The 18,174-nt window shown below is 36.6% G+C and overlaps 1 long non-coding RNA gene across 1 annotated transcript; it reads right to left on the reverse strand.

Moving 5' to 3' along the window:
* Positions 1-15,778: 15,778 nt before the first annotated feature.
* LOC128642486 (uncharacterized) lies at positions 15,779-17,260 on the reverse strand. The gene is made up of 5 exons (XR_008399662.1): positions 17,212-17,260; positions 16,992-17,070; positions 16,526-16,658; positions 16,327-16,429; positions 15,779-15,802 (listed from the first exon to the last, which is right to left on the reverse strand). It is a non-coding gene; the product is annotated as an uncharacterized LOC128642486 (long non-coding RNA).
* Between the last annotated feature and the right edge of the window lie 914 nt (positions 17,261-18,174).

The raw sequence follows: 18,174 nt of genomic DNA on the forward strand, positions 1-18,174 counted from the left end.
GGGGCTGGCGATCCATCTTCCGGCGGCTGAAGAGGTCCAGAAGAGGCTCCAAAGTCTTCATCCTATCCGGGAAGAAGAGTAGATCCGGACCGGCATCCATCATCTTCCAAGCGGCATCTTCTATCTTCATCCGATGAGGACCGGCTTCATCCTGAAGACCTCCACCTCTATCAGCCAATCGGAATTAAGGTAGGAATATTCTGATTGGCTGATGGAATCAGCCAATCAGAATCAAGATCAATCCGATCGGCTGATCCAATCAGCCAATCAGATTGAGCTCGCATTCTATTGGCTGATCGGAACAGCCAATAGAATGCAAGCTCAATCTGATTGGCTGATTGGATCAGCCAATCGGATTGAACTTGATTCTGATTTGCTGATTCCATCAGCCAATCAGAATATTCCTACCTTAATTCCGATTGGCTGATAGAATCCTATCAGCCAATCAGAATTCGAGGGATGCCATCTTGGATGACGTCCCTTAAAGGAACCGTCATTCTTCAGTTGGACGTCGCCGGATGAAGATGGGTCCGCGGTGGAGGTCTTCAGGATGGAGCCGGTCCTCATCGGATGAAGATAGAAGATGCCGCTTGGAAGATGATGGATGCCGGTCCGGATCTACTCTTCTTCCCGGATAGGATGAAGACTTTGGAGCCTCTTCTGGACCTCTTCAGCCGCCGGAAGATGGATCGCCAGCCCCAGCTTGGGTTGGATGAAGATTTTGGAGCCAGGACGGATCTGTGAACCTGGTATGGTGAAGACAAGGTAGGATGATCTTCAGGGGCTTAGTGTTAGGTTTATTTAAGGGGGGTTTGGGTTAGATTAGGGGTATGTGGGTGGTGGGTTGTAATGTGGGGGGGGGTATTGTATGTTTTTTTTTTACAGGCAAAAGAGCTGAACTTCTTGGGGCATGCCCTGCAAAGGGCCCTGTTCAGGGCTGGTAAGGTAAAAGAGCTTTGAACTTTAGTAATTTAGAATAGGGTAGGGCATTTTTTATTTTGGGGGGCTTTGTTATTTTATTAGGGGGCTTAGAGTAGGTGTAATTAGTTTAAAATTGTTGTAAGATTTTCCTTATGTTTGTAAATATTTTTTTATTTTTTTCTAACTTAGTTGTTTTTTATTTTTTGTACTTTAGTTAGTTTATTTCATTGTAGTTATTTGTAGATATTGTATTTAATTAATGTATTGATAGTGTAGTGTTAGGTTTAATTGTAGGTAATTGTAGATATTTTATTTAATTAATTTAATGATAGTGTAGTGTTAGGTTTAATTGTAACTTAGGTTAGGATTTATTTTACAGGTAATTTTGATATTATTTTAACTAGGTAACTATTAAATAGTTATTAACTATTTAATAGCTATTGTACCTGGTTAAAATAATTACAAAGTTACCTGTAAAATAAATATTAATCCTAAAATAGCTATAATATAATTATAATTTATAGTGTAGCTATATTAGGATTTATTTTACAGGTAAGTATTTAGCTTTAAATAGGAATAATTTATTTAATAAGAGATAATTAATTTCGTTAGATGTAAATTATATTTAACTTAGGGGGGTGTTAGTGTTAGGGTTAGACTTAGCTTTAGGGGTTAATACATTTATTAGAATAGCGGTGAGCTCCAGTCGGCAGATTAGGGGTTAATAATTGAAGTTAGGTGTCGGCGATGTTAGGGAGGGCAGATTAGGGGATAATACTATTTATTATAGGGTTAGTGAGGCGGATTAGGGGTTAATAACTTTATTATAGTAGCGCTCAGGTCCGGTCGGCAGATTAGGGGTTAATAAGTGTAGGCAGGTGGAGGCGATGTTGTGGGGGGCAGATTAGGGGTTAATAAATATAATATAGGGGTCGGCGATGTTAGGGCAGCAGATTAGGGGTACATAGGGATAATGTAAGTAGCGGCGGTTTAGGGAGCGGCAGATTAGGGGTTAATAATAATATGCAGGGGTCAGCGATAGCGGGGGCGGGAAAATTAGGGGTTAATAAGTGTAAGGTTAGGAGTGTTTAGACTCGGGGTACATGTTAGAGTGTTAGGTACAGACATAGAAAGTGTTTCCGCATAGCAAACAATGGGGCTGCGTTAGGAGCTGAACGCGGCTTTTTTGCAGGTGTTAGGTTTTTTTTCAGCTCAAACAGCCCCATTGTTTCCTATGGGGGAATCGTGCACGAGCACGTTTTTGAGGCTGGGCGCGTCCGTAAGCAACTCTGGTATCGAGAGTTGAAGCTGCGTTAAATATGCTCTACGCTCCTTTTTTGGAGCCTAACGCAGCCTTTATGTGGACTCTCAATACCAGAGTTATTTTTATGGTGCGGCCAGAAAAAAGCCAGCGTTAGCTACGCGGGTCCTTACCGACAAAACTCTAAATCTAGCCGTGTGACTGCTCACAGTACACTTTTATGGATACAAAATAAAGAGACTTTTAAACCCATTTTCTCTGTCCGTTTACTGCTGGATCTCATCCACCTGTGTGGAAGCATTTGTTTATGTGTGTATGTATATGTGTGTATTCATGTGTATCTGTGTGTGTATATGTATGTATATATGTATTTTTATGTATTAATGTGTGCGTGTATGTATTAATGTGTGTGTATATGTGTGTGTATATGTGTGTTTATGTATATATATATATGTGTGTATGTATGTGTGTGTTGTTATTATTTATTTGTATAGCGCCGCCAAATTATGTGTGTGTGTATATGTGTGTATTTATACACTGTAATATAGTTAAATAGTGTAAACATAATGCATAAAGTGAAAATTTACGCAATTAAACAGCGATAAAAAGGTGTATGGCTTATAGCAGCCATATTGATTATGGAAAATTCCCAGTTTGAACAAACTTGGTAGAGGACCTTGTAAGGAGCATATGTGCTAAATTGCACTTTATTGCCCTTAGTGGTTGCAGAGATGAAGATGTTTAAAGATTTTCGCACATTTCAAAATGGCAGCTAGATCATGTGACTAAATCACTTCTCTTGAACAAACTTTATTCTAGGTCAGTACAGCAGTACACACAGCAAGTTTCACAGCTGTAACATAAGCGGTTCTGGAGAAGAAGATTTTCAAGCAGTTGTCGAAATTTGTCGAAAAAAACAAAATGTGGCTACTAGATCACATGACCTATAAGATTTATGTTGCACAGGATTATGCACAGCATAGATCTCTAGCATTGTGCCAAGTTTAATGAGTTTTTGAGTTATGCTGTTTTTATAAGCACTTGAAAAAGTGGCGGAATAATAATAATACAAAAATAATAATAATAATAATCCTGACAATAACAATAGGTTGTCCTGCAACTTCGTTGCTGGCCACCTAATAATAATAATAAATATAGCTGCAAGCAGCAATAGAGGTGGCCAGCGCATCATTTTTGCAATGCCATATAAGCAGTTATGTCACAATTTAAAGCTATACAACAAGTTTTTACAGTTCTAACATAAGCATTTGGAAAAAAAAAAACACATTTTCGAAATGCTTGCGTTTTTTTTAAAAATGGCTGCCACACCATATGACCTATACTTTTAACATGAACAAATGTAACTCTAGGTGACAATATATGGTTATACAGCAAATTTCACAGCTTTAACATAAGCGTTTGGAAAGAAAACACATTTTCGAAATTTTCATGTAAACCAATATGGCTACCACAGCTTGTGACTAATTCCTTTAACATGATCAACTGTGAATCTAGGTCACAATATAAGGTTATACAGCAAGTTTCACAGTTCTAACTTAAGCGGTTGCAGAGAAAATAGATTATTGAAAATGGCTGCCAGATCATATAATATACAGCCTCCATATTATGCAGAATAGTTCTAACCATAGATGGCAATAAACATGGCAAAAATAAAGCATTTAAAAATATTGTTAAGCATTTTTGAACAATTCAAAATGGCTGCCAAACCACATGATCTATCAACTTCTCTTGAACAAATCTGAATGTTATAGGATAACTCTATAAACAAAATTTCAAGTCTGTCCCATAAGTGGTTTCGGAGAAGATTTTAGTAGTTTTAAAAAAAACAGCACATACGAAACAAAATGGCCGCCAAGCGATGATATGTATGGCTTTCAAATTGCACATACTGATGTTCACTATAGACCTCTACAATTTGCATTAGTTTCATGAAAATTTGCAAATATTTTATTTCATGAAGGCAACTGCACAGTGCAAATTTTGACTGCAATATTGTCTTTAAGGGTTATGACTGTGTAATCATGTGTCTATTACACTGTAATATTGTTAAATATTGTAAAACTAATGCATAAAGTGCAAATTTACGCAATTAAATGTTGATTAAAAGGTTAATGTCTCACGGCAGCCATGTCGATTAAGAAAATGTCTCACGGCAGCCATGTTGATTAAGGAAAAATCACAGTTTGAACAAACTTGGTAGAGGACCTTGCAAGGAGTATATATGCAAAATTGTGCTTTATTGCACTAAGCGGTTTAAGAGAAGATGATGTTTGAAGATTTTTGCAAAATGCAAGATGGCTGCCACATCATGTGACCAAGGCACTTCTGCTGAGCAATGGCAAATCTAGGTCATAGCAGCACTGAGAAAAGCAAGTTTCAAAGTTGTAATATAAGCACTTCCAGAGCTGGAGATTTTTAAGTGTTTCTCTCAAAATTTGTTGCAAAAAACAAAATGGCTGCCTAACCATATGACCTATGAGTTCAATGTTGCATGAGATGTATCATTGCAATAGGCTGTACCAGCATACCTGGTTTCAAGAGTTAAGCATAAGTAATTTGTGTTTTGTGAGCAATTGACTCAAAAGAGGCAGTATTGAATTACAAATAATTACGATAAACATAAAACCGATATTGCTGCCTCATCATGTGACTGATTCTCTCCTAATGAGCAATTGTGAATCTAGGTCACCATATAAGACTGTACAGCAAATTTCACAGTTCTTACATAAGCGGTTGCAGAGAAAATAGACTTTCGATGTTTTCACGTAAACCAAATGGCTGCCCAATAGTGCTCACTATAGATGACAATAAACATGGCAAAAATAAAGCATTTTTCTAAAACGTTTTTTGTGTTATTATTGATTTAAAAATATTGTTAAGCAATTTTGAAAAATTCAAAATGGCTGCCAAACCACATGACTAATTGACTTCTCGTTAACAAATCTGATCTGAACTCTATAAACCAAGTTTCACATCTGTCTCATAAGCGGTTTCGAAGGAGAAGATTTTTGTAGTTTTTAAAAAGCGCAAACGAAACAAAATGGCTGCCACACCGTGTAATGTATGGCTTTCATATTGCACACACTAATGCTCACCATAGACCTCTACAATTTGCTGAAGTTTCATGAAAATTTGCAAATGCTTTATTTCACGAAGGCGACTGCGCAGTGCGAATTTTAACTGCAATATTGTCTTTGAGGGTTAGGTCTATGGTTAATCATGTGTCTATTACACGGTAATATTGTTAAATATTGTAAAACTAATGCATAAAGTGCAAATTTACGCAATTGAATGTCGATAAAAAGGTTAATGTCTCACTGCAGCCATGTTTATTAAGGAAAAATCGCAGTTTGAACAAACTTGGTTCTTGAGCAATAGCAAATCTAGGTCATAGTAGCACTAAGCACAGCAAGTTTCAAAGTTGTAATTTAAGCAGTTCCAGAGCTAAAGATTTTTAAGCGTTTGTTGAAATTTGTTGCAAAAAGCAATATGGCTGCCAGAGCATGTGACCTATGAGATGTAGCAGAGCAATGGGCTGTACCAGCATACCTTATTTCAAGTGCTTTGCAAAAGCAGTTAAGCAGTTATGGCAATTGAATAAAAAGCTTGGCGGAATAAAAAGAAAAAAAAATAATAATAATAATAATCATAACAATAACAATAGGTTGTCCTGCAACTTCGTTGCTGGCCACTTAATGATAATAATCCTGACAATAACAATAGGTTTGCCTGCACCTTCGTTGCTGGCCACCTAAATATATATAAATAGACAAGCAGGGATTAGAGAACTGACAAAAATGGCAACATGTAATGGACTTTTATATGGTGAAGTAAACATGATATGCACCATGGGACATGGTATCTGTACATCTGATTGGATAAAATATTGAAATATTGTTATTATGTCTGTGAGGCCATACTGACTCGTTATGTTTGTGTAATGAAATCTGATTAGAGGATTATTAATGGTTCATGGATTCATATCTTTGCAACTTCCATACACATACCTTTTGGGGGTGCTGTTACTACATTTGGCATGTATACTTATTTGTAATTGATGGGACTGTTATGCGTATATGTGTGACACAGATTTAATATACGTGATCCGTTAAATATTAATATATTAAATTTACTTTAGATCTCGATTTGATATTTACTCACGATAGTAAATATAATCCAGTCACATTAGTAAATGTTTTACACATTTCGATGTTTAATATTGATCAGCTTTTTTAATCTAAATTTTTTTTTTTTTTTTTTTTAAAGTAAAGATTGTTTGTATTCATTTTTTAGTTAATAAATATCGTGACTCATTGGGAAGTATTGACTGTGCTCTATTAAATGTATTTATAACCCCAACAATGCACATTGATTGTGTGCTAGTGCGTAACATTAGAATCGATTTTTTAAAGATGAGAATCTCGTGTTGCAAGATACGTTTACCACGCTATATTTATGAAATGCGTAATTTGTATTTATAATGTACGTAACTTTGATCAAAATGTTTTTAAATTTTAAAATCAACGTTTGTTCATTGTTAGTAAATAAAAATCGAGCTTGTATTGGTCTGAACTGCTCATATATATTTTTTGGGCAACGGTGTCTTGATTTTTAAAGGGTCATTACAACCAAATATTTTCTTTCATGATCCAGATAGAGAATACAGTTTTAAACATTAAAATGTAACTATCTATTTAGCTTATTCTTTAGATATCCTTTACAGAAGAAAAAGCATTGCACACGGTTGAGCCAATCACACAAGGCATCTCTGTGCATCTCTATGGTTTTAAAGGAAAAATATCAAAAGAATGAAGGTAATTAGATAATAGAAGTACATTTTAATGTTTTAAATTATGTTTTCTAGAGGAATCAGGAAAGAAACGCTTTTGGATTAATGTCCCTCTAATGAGCTGATATGCAATATTTAAATTTATCTATAGACATCTGTCTAAACATTGTTAATATGCATTGTTGCCCACCCACAAATAAGTAGATATTGCACAGTAATGCTTTGCTGATCATAAGCCTATGGATCTCGTTTGTGTAAACTTAGAATAACATGATAATAAACCATATGTGATTATTAAACCAAACGTGGAGCAGATAAATTCGAAGCCGGCTCCCAAGAATCGTCGTCAGAGGTGTATCCCCTCCAACGAATTAGATATTGTAATCTCCCAGACACCTTTCGGGAATCCAGGATACTCTGTACTTCAAATTCACGTTCTGGCTCAATGGGAGGTACCACAGGCAACTGATCCACCACTGTTCATAATGATTTGTACGGTTTCAAGAGGGACACATGAAAAGTGGGGTGTATTTTATAGTGACTAGGCAGCTCCAAAGTTACAGCATTTTGATTGATCACTTTTTGCACTGGGAAAGGTCCTATGAAGAACCTATTAAATTTTTTCGAGGGAGCAGTCAAACATAGGTGCTTTGTGGACAACCATACCAGATCTCCTGGTTTGTACTCGGGTGACGGTTGGCGCCGCAAATCATAAAACTTTTTCTGTCTGTCTTTTGATGCCTGTATGTGATTTGCAGTTATAGTGAAGGTTTCAGCAATAGTATTAACCAAGTCATTAACGACTGGGGAACTATTTTCTCTTTGCTCAAGATAATTGAAAGTGGGATGAAACCCAAAGTTGGTAAAAAAAAGGGGTACTTTTGGTTGAAGAGTTCAAGGAATTATTGTGAGCAAATTCTGCCAATGGCAGTAGATCTGCCCAATTATCTTGTTGTTGAGTGGAAAAACATCTTAGATACTCTTCTATCCATTGATTTGTGCGCTCAGATTGGCCATTTGTCTGTGGATGGAAGGAGGTACTCAAGCGTCTAGTAATGTTTAATGTTCTACAAAGATCCTTCCATAAGTTTGAGGTAAATTGGGTTCCTCTGTCAGTTGTTATAGACAGAGGTAACCCATGTAATTTGAAAACATTCTGAATGAATAAAGATGCAGTTTCCAAAGAAGTTGGTAACTTGTGGTACGGAATAAAATGGCACATCTTGGAGAAAAGATCTACCACTACTAAGATGGTATTGAAAGATTTAGATGGTGGTAGATCCACAATAAAATCAGCTGCTATATGCGTCCATGGCCTTTCTGGGATGGGCAAAGAAAGTAGCTGTCCATAAGGTTTTTGCCTATTAATTTTACATGTGGAACACGTTTCACAAAGAGAGACATATTCTTGTACATCATTCCTCATTTTAGGCCACCAATAATTGCGTTTAATCAAATCATAAGTATGTTGTATACCCGGGTGACCCGATAACTGTGAGTCATGAAAGGTTTGTAGGATAGTTTGTCTTTTCTGTGGAGGAACGTATATGTTATCTCCGTTGTAGTATAAACCATCGGTTTTTCTAATTAAATTTTCCTTTGGATAGGTTACATCAAGAAGCTGTTCGTTTTTGAGTTGTAATTCTGCTGGAATGGTTATTCCAAGGCAAGGGGTAAAACATTCTCTTGGTATCACGGAACCAAATGAAGGTTTGATCTGAGGTTTTTCCATAAGTCTCGATAGAATGTCAGCTTTTCTATTTTTACTCGCAGGTCTATACGTGAGTATATACGAAAAGCGAGAGAAAAATAAACTCCAACGCACCTGCCGTGCTGTCAATGTCTTATGTGTCTTTAAGTATTGGAGGTTTCTGTGGTCTGTAAAGATTTGTATAGGATGTTCTGTGCCCTCCAAAAGATGTCTCCATTGTTCTAGAGCTGACTTCATGGCTAACAATTCTTTTTCTCCTATATGGTAGTTAAGTTCTGATGAAGTTAACACCCTAGAATAATATGCCACAGGGTGTATAGGAGCTGAGCTAGTTTCTTGTTGAGATAAAATTGCACCAATTGCATATTCAGAAGCATCTATTTCTAGAATATAGTGATATTTTGGATTAGGGTATTGCAGTATAGGTGCTGTGGTGAAACTGTTTTTTAATGTTTGGAAAGCTTGATCAGCTTTTTGTGTCCAAAGGAAAGGTATAGTACTCTTAGTTAACGATGTTAAAGGTTTGGATATTGAAGCAAAGTTTTTAATAAATTTCCTATAGAAATTTGAGAAACCGAGAAATTTTTGAACATCTTTCTTGGTTTTAGGTGTTGGCCAGTCTTGGATAACCTGTACTTTTCCATTATCCATGGATATACCATCTGGTGTTATATGGTAACCTAGGAAGGTTATATCCTGGCTATGGAAGATACATTTTTCAAGTTTGACATAGAGATGGTGAGCTTGTAATCTGGAAAGAACTTTCCTTACATGCATTACATGTTCCTGTAGGTTTGATGAATAAATTAAAATATCATCTAAATAGATCACAATGCAGATATCCAAAAGATCTCTAAAGATATCATTGATAAATCTCTGAAAGGTTGCGGGAGCATTACACAGCCCAAAGGGCATCACAGTATATTCATACAACCTGTATCGCGTTCTAAAAGCAGTGAGCCACTCATCTCCTGGTCTCATGCGAATAAGGTTGTACGCCCCTCTTAGATCTAACTTAGTATAGATAGTTGCTCCCTTCAACCTTTCAATCAGTTCAGGTATCAGGGGCAAGGGGTATCTATTTTTGACTGTTCTTTTATTAAGTTCCCTATAGTCTGTTATAGGTCTTAAACTTTGATCTTTATTATGTACAAAGAACATCCCTGCTCCTGCAGGTGAAGTCGAGGGACGTATAAACCCTTTACGCAAATTATCTGTCAGATATGTTTTTAGTTCCAATAATTCAGGTTCTGAGAGGGGGAAAATATGACCATAAGGTATGTCAGAACCTGGTATCAAATCTATTGGACAGTCATAAGATCAATTGGGAGGTAAATTTTCTGCCTCCTTTTTACTAAAAACAAGCTCAAAATCAGAGTATTCAGGTGGTATAGGATGTTCCACCACCGTCATGATTGTAAAATTCTGGTTACAAGTGTTTTCACAGTATTCAGAATTAAATGTGACACTACTTGTTTGCCAGTTAATGGTAGGTTGATGCAATCTCAACCATTGTAATCCCAAAACCACTGGGAAAAGAGGAGATGTTAAAACATCAAAAGAAATATATTCTTTATGGTCATTAGATATCATAAGTAAAGGTATTGTCTCATGTGTTATGGGACCTGATTCTAGTTGATTGCCATCAATTAAACGTACTGACACAGGTATGGTTTTTTTAATTAAGGGTATTTTATTAATCTTAACTATATCAGAATCAATATATGACATGAAAGCTCCCGAGTCAATAACAGCGTCAAGCAGATGCTGATGGTGTTCCCACTGTAGAAAAATAGGAAATTTTGTATAAATCAATTTTTCATTAGGAAAAGAGAAAATCAATGTTGTGTCATGTCCCTTACCTTTCTTAGGTTTTTTAAGGATAGGACAACTTGAGACTTCATGCTCCTTGGAAGCGCAGTACAGGCATAGATGGTTTTCTTTTCTTCTTTGCTTTTCTTCAAATGATAGAGGGCCCCTTATTACCCCTATATCCATAGGCTCGTCACCTAGCCTTCCTGGAGTGGGGTTTGTGTGTGCATCTCTATGTCTGGTTGGATTATCTACAGTGTACCTTTCTCTTTTCCTTTCTCTTATCCTATGGTCTATTTTAATAGCTAAGTGCATCAGCTGCTCCAAATCTTCTGGGATATCCATTCTGGCTAGTTCATCTTTAATGAGCTCAGAAAGTCCCAGTCTGAACTGATTTCTTAATGATATAAGATTCCATTCTGAATCTTTTTGCCAAATCTTAAATTCAGATATATAGTCTTCTACAGCTCTCTTGTTTTGTTTTAATGCTCTCAATTTTGTGTCTGCAGTGAGCTGTCTGTGTGGATCCTCATACAGAGTAGATAAGGCTTTAAAGAATTCATTTGAAGAATTTAGTATAATATCATTCTGTTCATATAAACTGTCTGCCCATGCTCTGGGCTCTCCTCTTAAATAAGAAATAATTGTTAAAACCTTAGTTCTTTCATTTTGAAATGTTTTAGGTTTCAAGGAAAAGAAAAGTGTGCAAGAGTTAAAAAACTGTCTGTATTGCTGTCTATTCCCTGAGAATATATCAGGAGGACTGACAGGAGGCTCTGGAATTGTTTCAGAGTGAGGTTGCATTTTATTCAAACCTTCAGTAATTATTCCCTTAAGTGTTTGATTCTCAATTTGCAATTCTCTCAGCCCTTGACTAAGCTGATCTACTCCTTGTCCTAAAGTTAGTACTTGATTATATAACTCCTGGGGATCCATCATTCTTTTTTATAGGCTTGGTATTTCCTGTAATGACCCAAATAACACTTATGATTGAATGAACAAAAGTTATAGTAAAGTCTCCTTATTTCTTGAATTTCTGTAAATAAAGTTTGAACATTTAGCATTGCTGATATATATATATGTGTGTTCCTTACGTAATACCCCTTATATTATGACTTAACATAAGGGGATGTGAGTAAGGGTTTAATATTGATACAAAGCTTATATATTGCCATTTCTTTAAGCAACAAAGTAAACTTTAGTACTCAGTACAAGTATGACAAGATATATATAAACTAGTTAACATAGATTTATATGACATTGGTGATTCGTGTGTTAATTGCGCAGTAAATGTATATACAAGTAAGACTCTGCAGATTATAGCAAAAATATATCACAATGCAGTCTCAGCACAAACGCTGTACTCACGAGGAGAATGGAGGATGCAGTCTGAGATCGGTTGAGACCGGAAGCAGCTGAAGGTGACGTCACCCGGTGTTCTGTGAGGCTGTCAGGTCTGGAGGTAGAGCGTAGTAGCAGAGGTAACTGCACAGGAAGCAGGGAGAGTGTTGTCAGAAAACACTGAGCAACCAGGAAGGCAGATACTGCAGGAGAAATCCAGCTGAAGTTAATCCCTTAGTAGAAGGGGGAAGGAAACAGCTGAGTTCAGTAGCAGTGTAAGACAGGCTGATACAAGGGTGTGACCAGAATACCAAGCAATGTATTCTGGGAGCACCTAGACTTTATAGGATTATGGGATAAATGTCTTAAAGGCACAGTACACATTACAAACTCATATCTGGTGTAACAGTAGTGTACATTTAAAAAAAACAACACTTTTTTGACTGTAATAGATTGAATAGCAGTCTACTCTGCCAACTTCTGCCAGTGCACAGTGCCACTCATATCTGTACCTGATAGGGGACGTAACAGGGATTAAACTGATAAGAATAGTACTACTTAACACACCACTCCTATCTGGTGGCACATTAGATTGCACTCGCAGTGCCCCAAATTTGAAGTAGGAGGACCGACCAAGCATATTTTTCCATCTCCCGGTTCCTAAAATCGATGCCATATACATGTCCCCTGATAGGGGACGTAACAGGGATTAAACTGATAGGAATAATACTACTTAACACACCTTATAATAACGCAGAGAGAGGCAACGCGGAGAGAGGAGTCTGAAGAAGAGGAGTCAGAGGAGGAAGGTGGCTTTGAGGAGGTGGAAGACCAAACACAGCAGGCGTCCCAGGGGGCTTGTTGTCACCTTTCGGGGACCCTTGGTGTTGTACGTGGCTGGGTGGAGGAAGAGACCTTCAATGACATCAGTGAGGACAAGGAACGGGACATGGCTAGCTTGGTATCCAACCTTGTTCAAATGGGGAGTTTGCGGTTGTGCAAATGGACTGTTTGCGGTTGTTTGTGGTGCATTAAAGGGACAGTCTAGGCCAAAATAAACTTTCATGATTCAGATAGAGCATGTAATTTTAAACAATTTTCCAATTTACTTTTATCACCAATTTTGCTTTGTTCTCTTGGTATTCTTAGTTGAAAGCTTAACCTAGGAGGTTCATATGCTAATTTCTTAGACCTTGAAGCCCACCTCTTTCAGATTGCATTTTAACAGTTTTTCACCACTAGAGGGTGTTAATTCACGTATTTCATATAGATAACACTGTGCTCGTGCACGAGAAGTTATCTGGGAGCAGGCACTGATTGGCTAGACTGCAAGTCTGTCAAAAGAACTGAAAAAAGGGGCAGTTTGCAGAGGCTTAGATACAAGATAATCACAGAGGTTAAAAGTATATTATTATAAATGTGTTAGTTATGCAAAACTGGGAAATGGGTAATAAAGGGATTATCTATCTTTTAAAACAATAAAAATTCTGGTGTAGACTGTCCCTTTAAACAGGGAGTTTGGTCTGTCACTGTGAAGCGGAAGTAACCCTTACACTACCTGATCAATACAACATCATACCTGATGTTTTAAAGCATGTTATTCCAAACAATTTAGGAATGTTAGGTGATTTATGCCCTTTATGGCTTAAAACCAGACTCTGCATCAACTATGTAATTTTCCATGGTAGTTTTGCCATGGATCCCCCTCCGGCATGCCACAGTCCAGGTGTTAGTCCCCTTGAAACAACTTTTCCATCACTATTGTGGCCAGAAAGAGTCCCTGTGGTTTTTAAAATTCGCCTGCCTATTGAAGTCAATGGCGGTTCGCCCATTCGCGAACAGTTGTGGAAGTTCGCGTTCGACGTTCGCGAACCCAAATTTTTATGTTCGCGACATCACTACATATACATACTTTTTATATCTGCCAAACAATCAACATAAAACATTTCTAATTTGTATTACCTTATGTAATTGTATCCCCCACTGTAAGTGAAATATCTTACAATGGCTGTATTTATACAGCTTTGCCTTAAAGGGACATTAAACAAGAATATTATCAGTCAAGATTTAGATGGATAATACAATGTTAAACATTTTTCTAATTTACTTCTATTATCTCATTTGCTTTTATCTCTTGATATTCTTTCCTGAAAAGCATATCTAGATAGGCTGATGTGCTGCTGATTGGTGGCTGCACATAGATGCCGTGTGTAATTGTCTAACCCATGTGCATTGCTATTTCTTTAACAAAGGATATCTAAAGAATTAAGCAAATTAGATAATAGAAGTACATTTGAATGTTGTTTAAAATTGTATTCTCTGTCTGAATCATGAAATAAATTTTGGTTTTAATGTCCCTTTAAGGACAAAACCATTAGGAATAGGTGGAGTTAACATTGGAGAAAAAAACTAAATTAAAATCAAGGGTAACAGAAATAAGTATAGAAATGTGATACACTCCAACAGGTACACTCCAACAGGTAAAGAGTACAATTGTGAGAAATTATATTTTGATATATCTATAGTTAAAGGGATAGTTAAAGGGACACTCAATAAAATTAAACTTTCATTATTCAGATAGAGCAATTTTAAACAAGTTTCAAATTTACTTCCATTAACAAAATGTGCAGTCTTTTTATATTTTAACTTTTTTAGTCACCAGCTCCTACTGAGCATGTGCAAGAATAAGTGTGTATGCATTTGTGAATGGCTGATTGTTGTCACATGGTACTTGTTTGCATTTGTGATTGGCTGATGGCTGTCACATGGTACAGGGGTAGAGGAAAAAAACATAAGTTTTAAAATAGCCTGAAAACAATTCTACTCATTTGAAGTTCAGACTAAGAGGCCTATTTATCAAAGGTCTTGGGGACCTGATCCGACAGTGCAGATCAGGTCCGCAAGACCTCGCTGAATGCGGAGAGCAATACGCTCTCCTTATTCAGCATTGCACCAGCAGCTCACAAGAGCTGCTGGTGCAACACCGCCCCCTGCAGACTCGCTGCCAATCGGCCGCCAGCAGGGAGGTGTCAATCAACCCAATCGTACTTGATCAGGTTGAATTGTGGTGATTCCTGTCCGCCTGCTCAGAGCAGGCGGACAGGTTATGGAAGTTTTTAGACCGCTGCTTCATAACTTCTGTTTCTGGGGAGTCTGAAGACTCGCCAGAAACACGGGCTCACAAGCTCCATATGGAGCTTGATAAATGGGCCTCATAGTGCTATTACATTGTCTTATCTTACATTTGCCTATTATGCAAATCTACAGTGTTGACTGGTCCTTTAACTGACCCTTCAAATGACTCCACTAGCTTGGTATAAATGTGAAACTCTCTTACGTTTTATTTACAGAGAATTTAAAAGAGACTATCTTGCAAATAATGATAGCATAATAACCTATATTTATTTTAAGAATGTTTTTTGTTACCTAAGAAAGATTATACAGATTAGAATATAAATCTAACCTTAAACTACACTGTCACTTTAATGTAACAAGTTAAACACTTTAATTTCTTAAAAGTAAAATGATCAAAGTTGTTATGTATAATTTATACTGCATATCCTCATCATAAACATTTTATGATTTTGACATCTATAAATCACACAATCAAATCATAGATGGCTGTATCTAACTCCACCTTAAATTTGGTAAGATACTTGACTTTAACATTACCTGCTTAAGAGGTGTTGATATTTTTTAATTCAATAAATTAATCAAAATTAGTATATTTGATATAAGGCATGTGCTTGTAAAATAGATACTTTAACAGTCATGGGACTAATATTTTGTTTACATGTCAATATATTTTGTTTAGATGTATGCATTTCTTATCTTACTGGGATATAGATATGTATAAATATGTATTTCAATAAATAAAATTTGAAAATATAGTATGTAAATATATTTATTTAAAAAAAATGTTTTGGAATTCAGCAAAAATGAAAATCTGAAAAAGAAAGAAAAGAAATATTAAAAACATTAGTCAATTAGGTTATTTAATGAACACATGACTAAAAATATTCATTAAATCTATCTGTCTATGCTCTAACATGTATTGTTTGTCTCGATATTAAAAACAGGTTCAGACTGGAGATCTATATCTATCCATAATTTGAAATTAATCACATTAAATTGTCTAATCAATATTTGAATTACACATATTAGCATTTAAAATTAGACAAAATAATGCATAATTTCAAAAATTTTTAAAAAAAATATTATTCTATGGTATGAGGGACATAATTGAATGTAATATTTCATGTCCCTTCATATAATAATGTACCTAAATGTCCACTATTAAATGTATCCCTTTATCTGTTTGATTGGTCAGGAGCTGAGTCCTCTCTAGCACAAAGTAGGGGTAATGTATATAAATTAAACATACTCTAAAATAGGACATGTATATATTCAGAAATATTTGAACATTATTCCTCCTATGATTCGTAAATAGCATGCATTGTGCAAACTAACCTGGATGTATGGTCTTTGAAAGGCAATTCTATTCAAAACATCAGTTTATCTTCATTAGGTGTCCTATTCATCATTTTCAAAATAGAGGATTGTGAAATACCATCTAAATATTAAAAAAATAACATTATGAACCATAAGTGTCTCCCATAGGATGCATCCTGCATCCCCAGTCTTGTTCCAGAGAATTGTGGCCACTTACCATGTGAACGTTTCTTTGTCTGTTTTTCAAAGTCAGCACAGTTGAAAGACAATGCCAGCGACATGATCACATTGGGATTCTTCACTTTCAGTCTGGGATTCTTCACTTTCAGACTGTAGATAAAATCATCTCCCTAATGGAAAATAAATTGTAAATAAAATCATTAATAAAAATGTGTGACTTGGTTCTGCATCCCCCCCACTAACTATTTCTGAAACTATTTAGATCAATAGCTTACTAAGCGTATGTAGCATCTTCTGTGTTATGTTCTATCAATCAAGTGTGAAGATGAGTCATACTTTGTGCAGACCTTATCTCTGATGTATGACTTTGAAGCACACAGTATTGCTAGAGTATCCCTTTCTATCTAAAAATCTATTAATGTGTAAACTAAATAATACATATGCCATATGATGGATCATTGTGCTAAATCCACCCCCCCCGTCCATACATTATGTATACTTACCATCTGATGTTGTCTTTGAAAATCCGGTGGCGAAGTCATTACAGGAACCAATGCCAGAATCATCTGATGTGTAAATTAACTATGATAAAACAAATATAACATTAGATTTAGATATAATCATTTGTTGAACAAGCCTAACATGTTTGCACAATTCTCTCATTCTCATTTCCCTAAAATTCACACATATTCACAATGCTCCTATATAACTTCTAGTATTTACCGTCTAAAGTTCCGGTTGATGATGTTGTCTCTGACTTTGAGCCCCTGGTAAAAGAGAAAGAAATGGCTAAATCGCATCCTATAGCTGCATTAAAACTAGACATTTGCAGAAAGACAACTAAATGGTTAAATCACATCCTATAGCTGCACATTTAAGCTAGGACATGCTACATATCTGTTGGGAGCTAAAACTAGACATTTGCTGAAAGACAATTAAATGGTTCAAGAGCATCCTATAGCTGCACATTTTACACATTACACAAACACAACTGTTTTTGAACATTACAGTGGCAATTGTCTAACTTCTGAACCGTGCTGTGCACAAGTACTCACCAACGAGCCACCCATGGGCAAACTGCCTCCACAGTGACGACTGCCTGAGGATACGGGCTTCATGACAAGTCTTGCCGAAATTTGCACACACATTCATAATCCGCATCCGTGAGTCGCAAACGAACTGCATGTTGAGATTATAAAAGTGTTTATGATTTCGGAAGGGCTGGTCATTTGCTGGAGCACGCAGTGCAATGTGGGTGCAAGTTATTGCTCCCAAGACATTGGGCATTCAAGCTATTGCATAGAATTCCCTTTTTAGGCTCCTCCAATCGCCATCATTTTGAGGGAATCCTATGTAGAGCTTACAAACTCGTACCATGGCGTCCAGAAAATTGTCAAAAACCACAGAGAAGGTACCCTGAGACAGCCCATGCATGTACCCCTCTCCGGATTGAAAACGTCCGGAGGCCAGGACGTGTATGCAACTTAGCATCTTGGTCATGCCAGGGATTGCAGTCCGCATACGTTTACGTGGCTCCAGATGAGGTTTAAGTACATCGTAAAGGCTAATGAGCTGATCGCGATTGAGCCTATACTTGTCATAAACCTCAAAGTCGCTCATGTTATCCAAGGCGTACCTCGCCCTGTGAACATGCGGACCTCTGATCAGATGAGCCCTATGTCTCTC

The sequence above is a fragment of the Bombina bombina genome, chromosome 11, assembly GCF_027579735.1.
Source record: "Bombina bombina isolate aBomBom1 chromosome 11, aBomBom1.pri, whole genome shotgun sequence".
Lineage (NCBI taxonomy): Eukaryota > Metazoa > Chordata > Amphibia > Anura > Bombinatoridae > Bombina > Bombina bombina.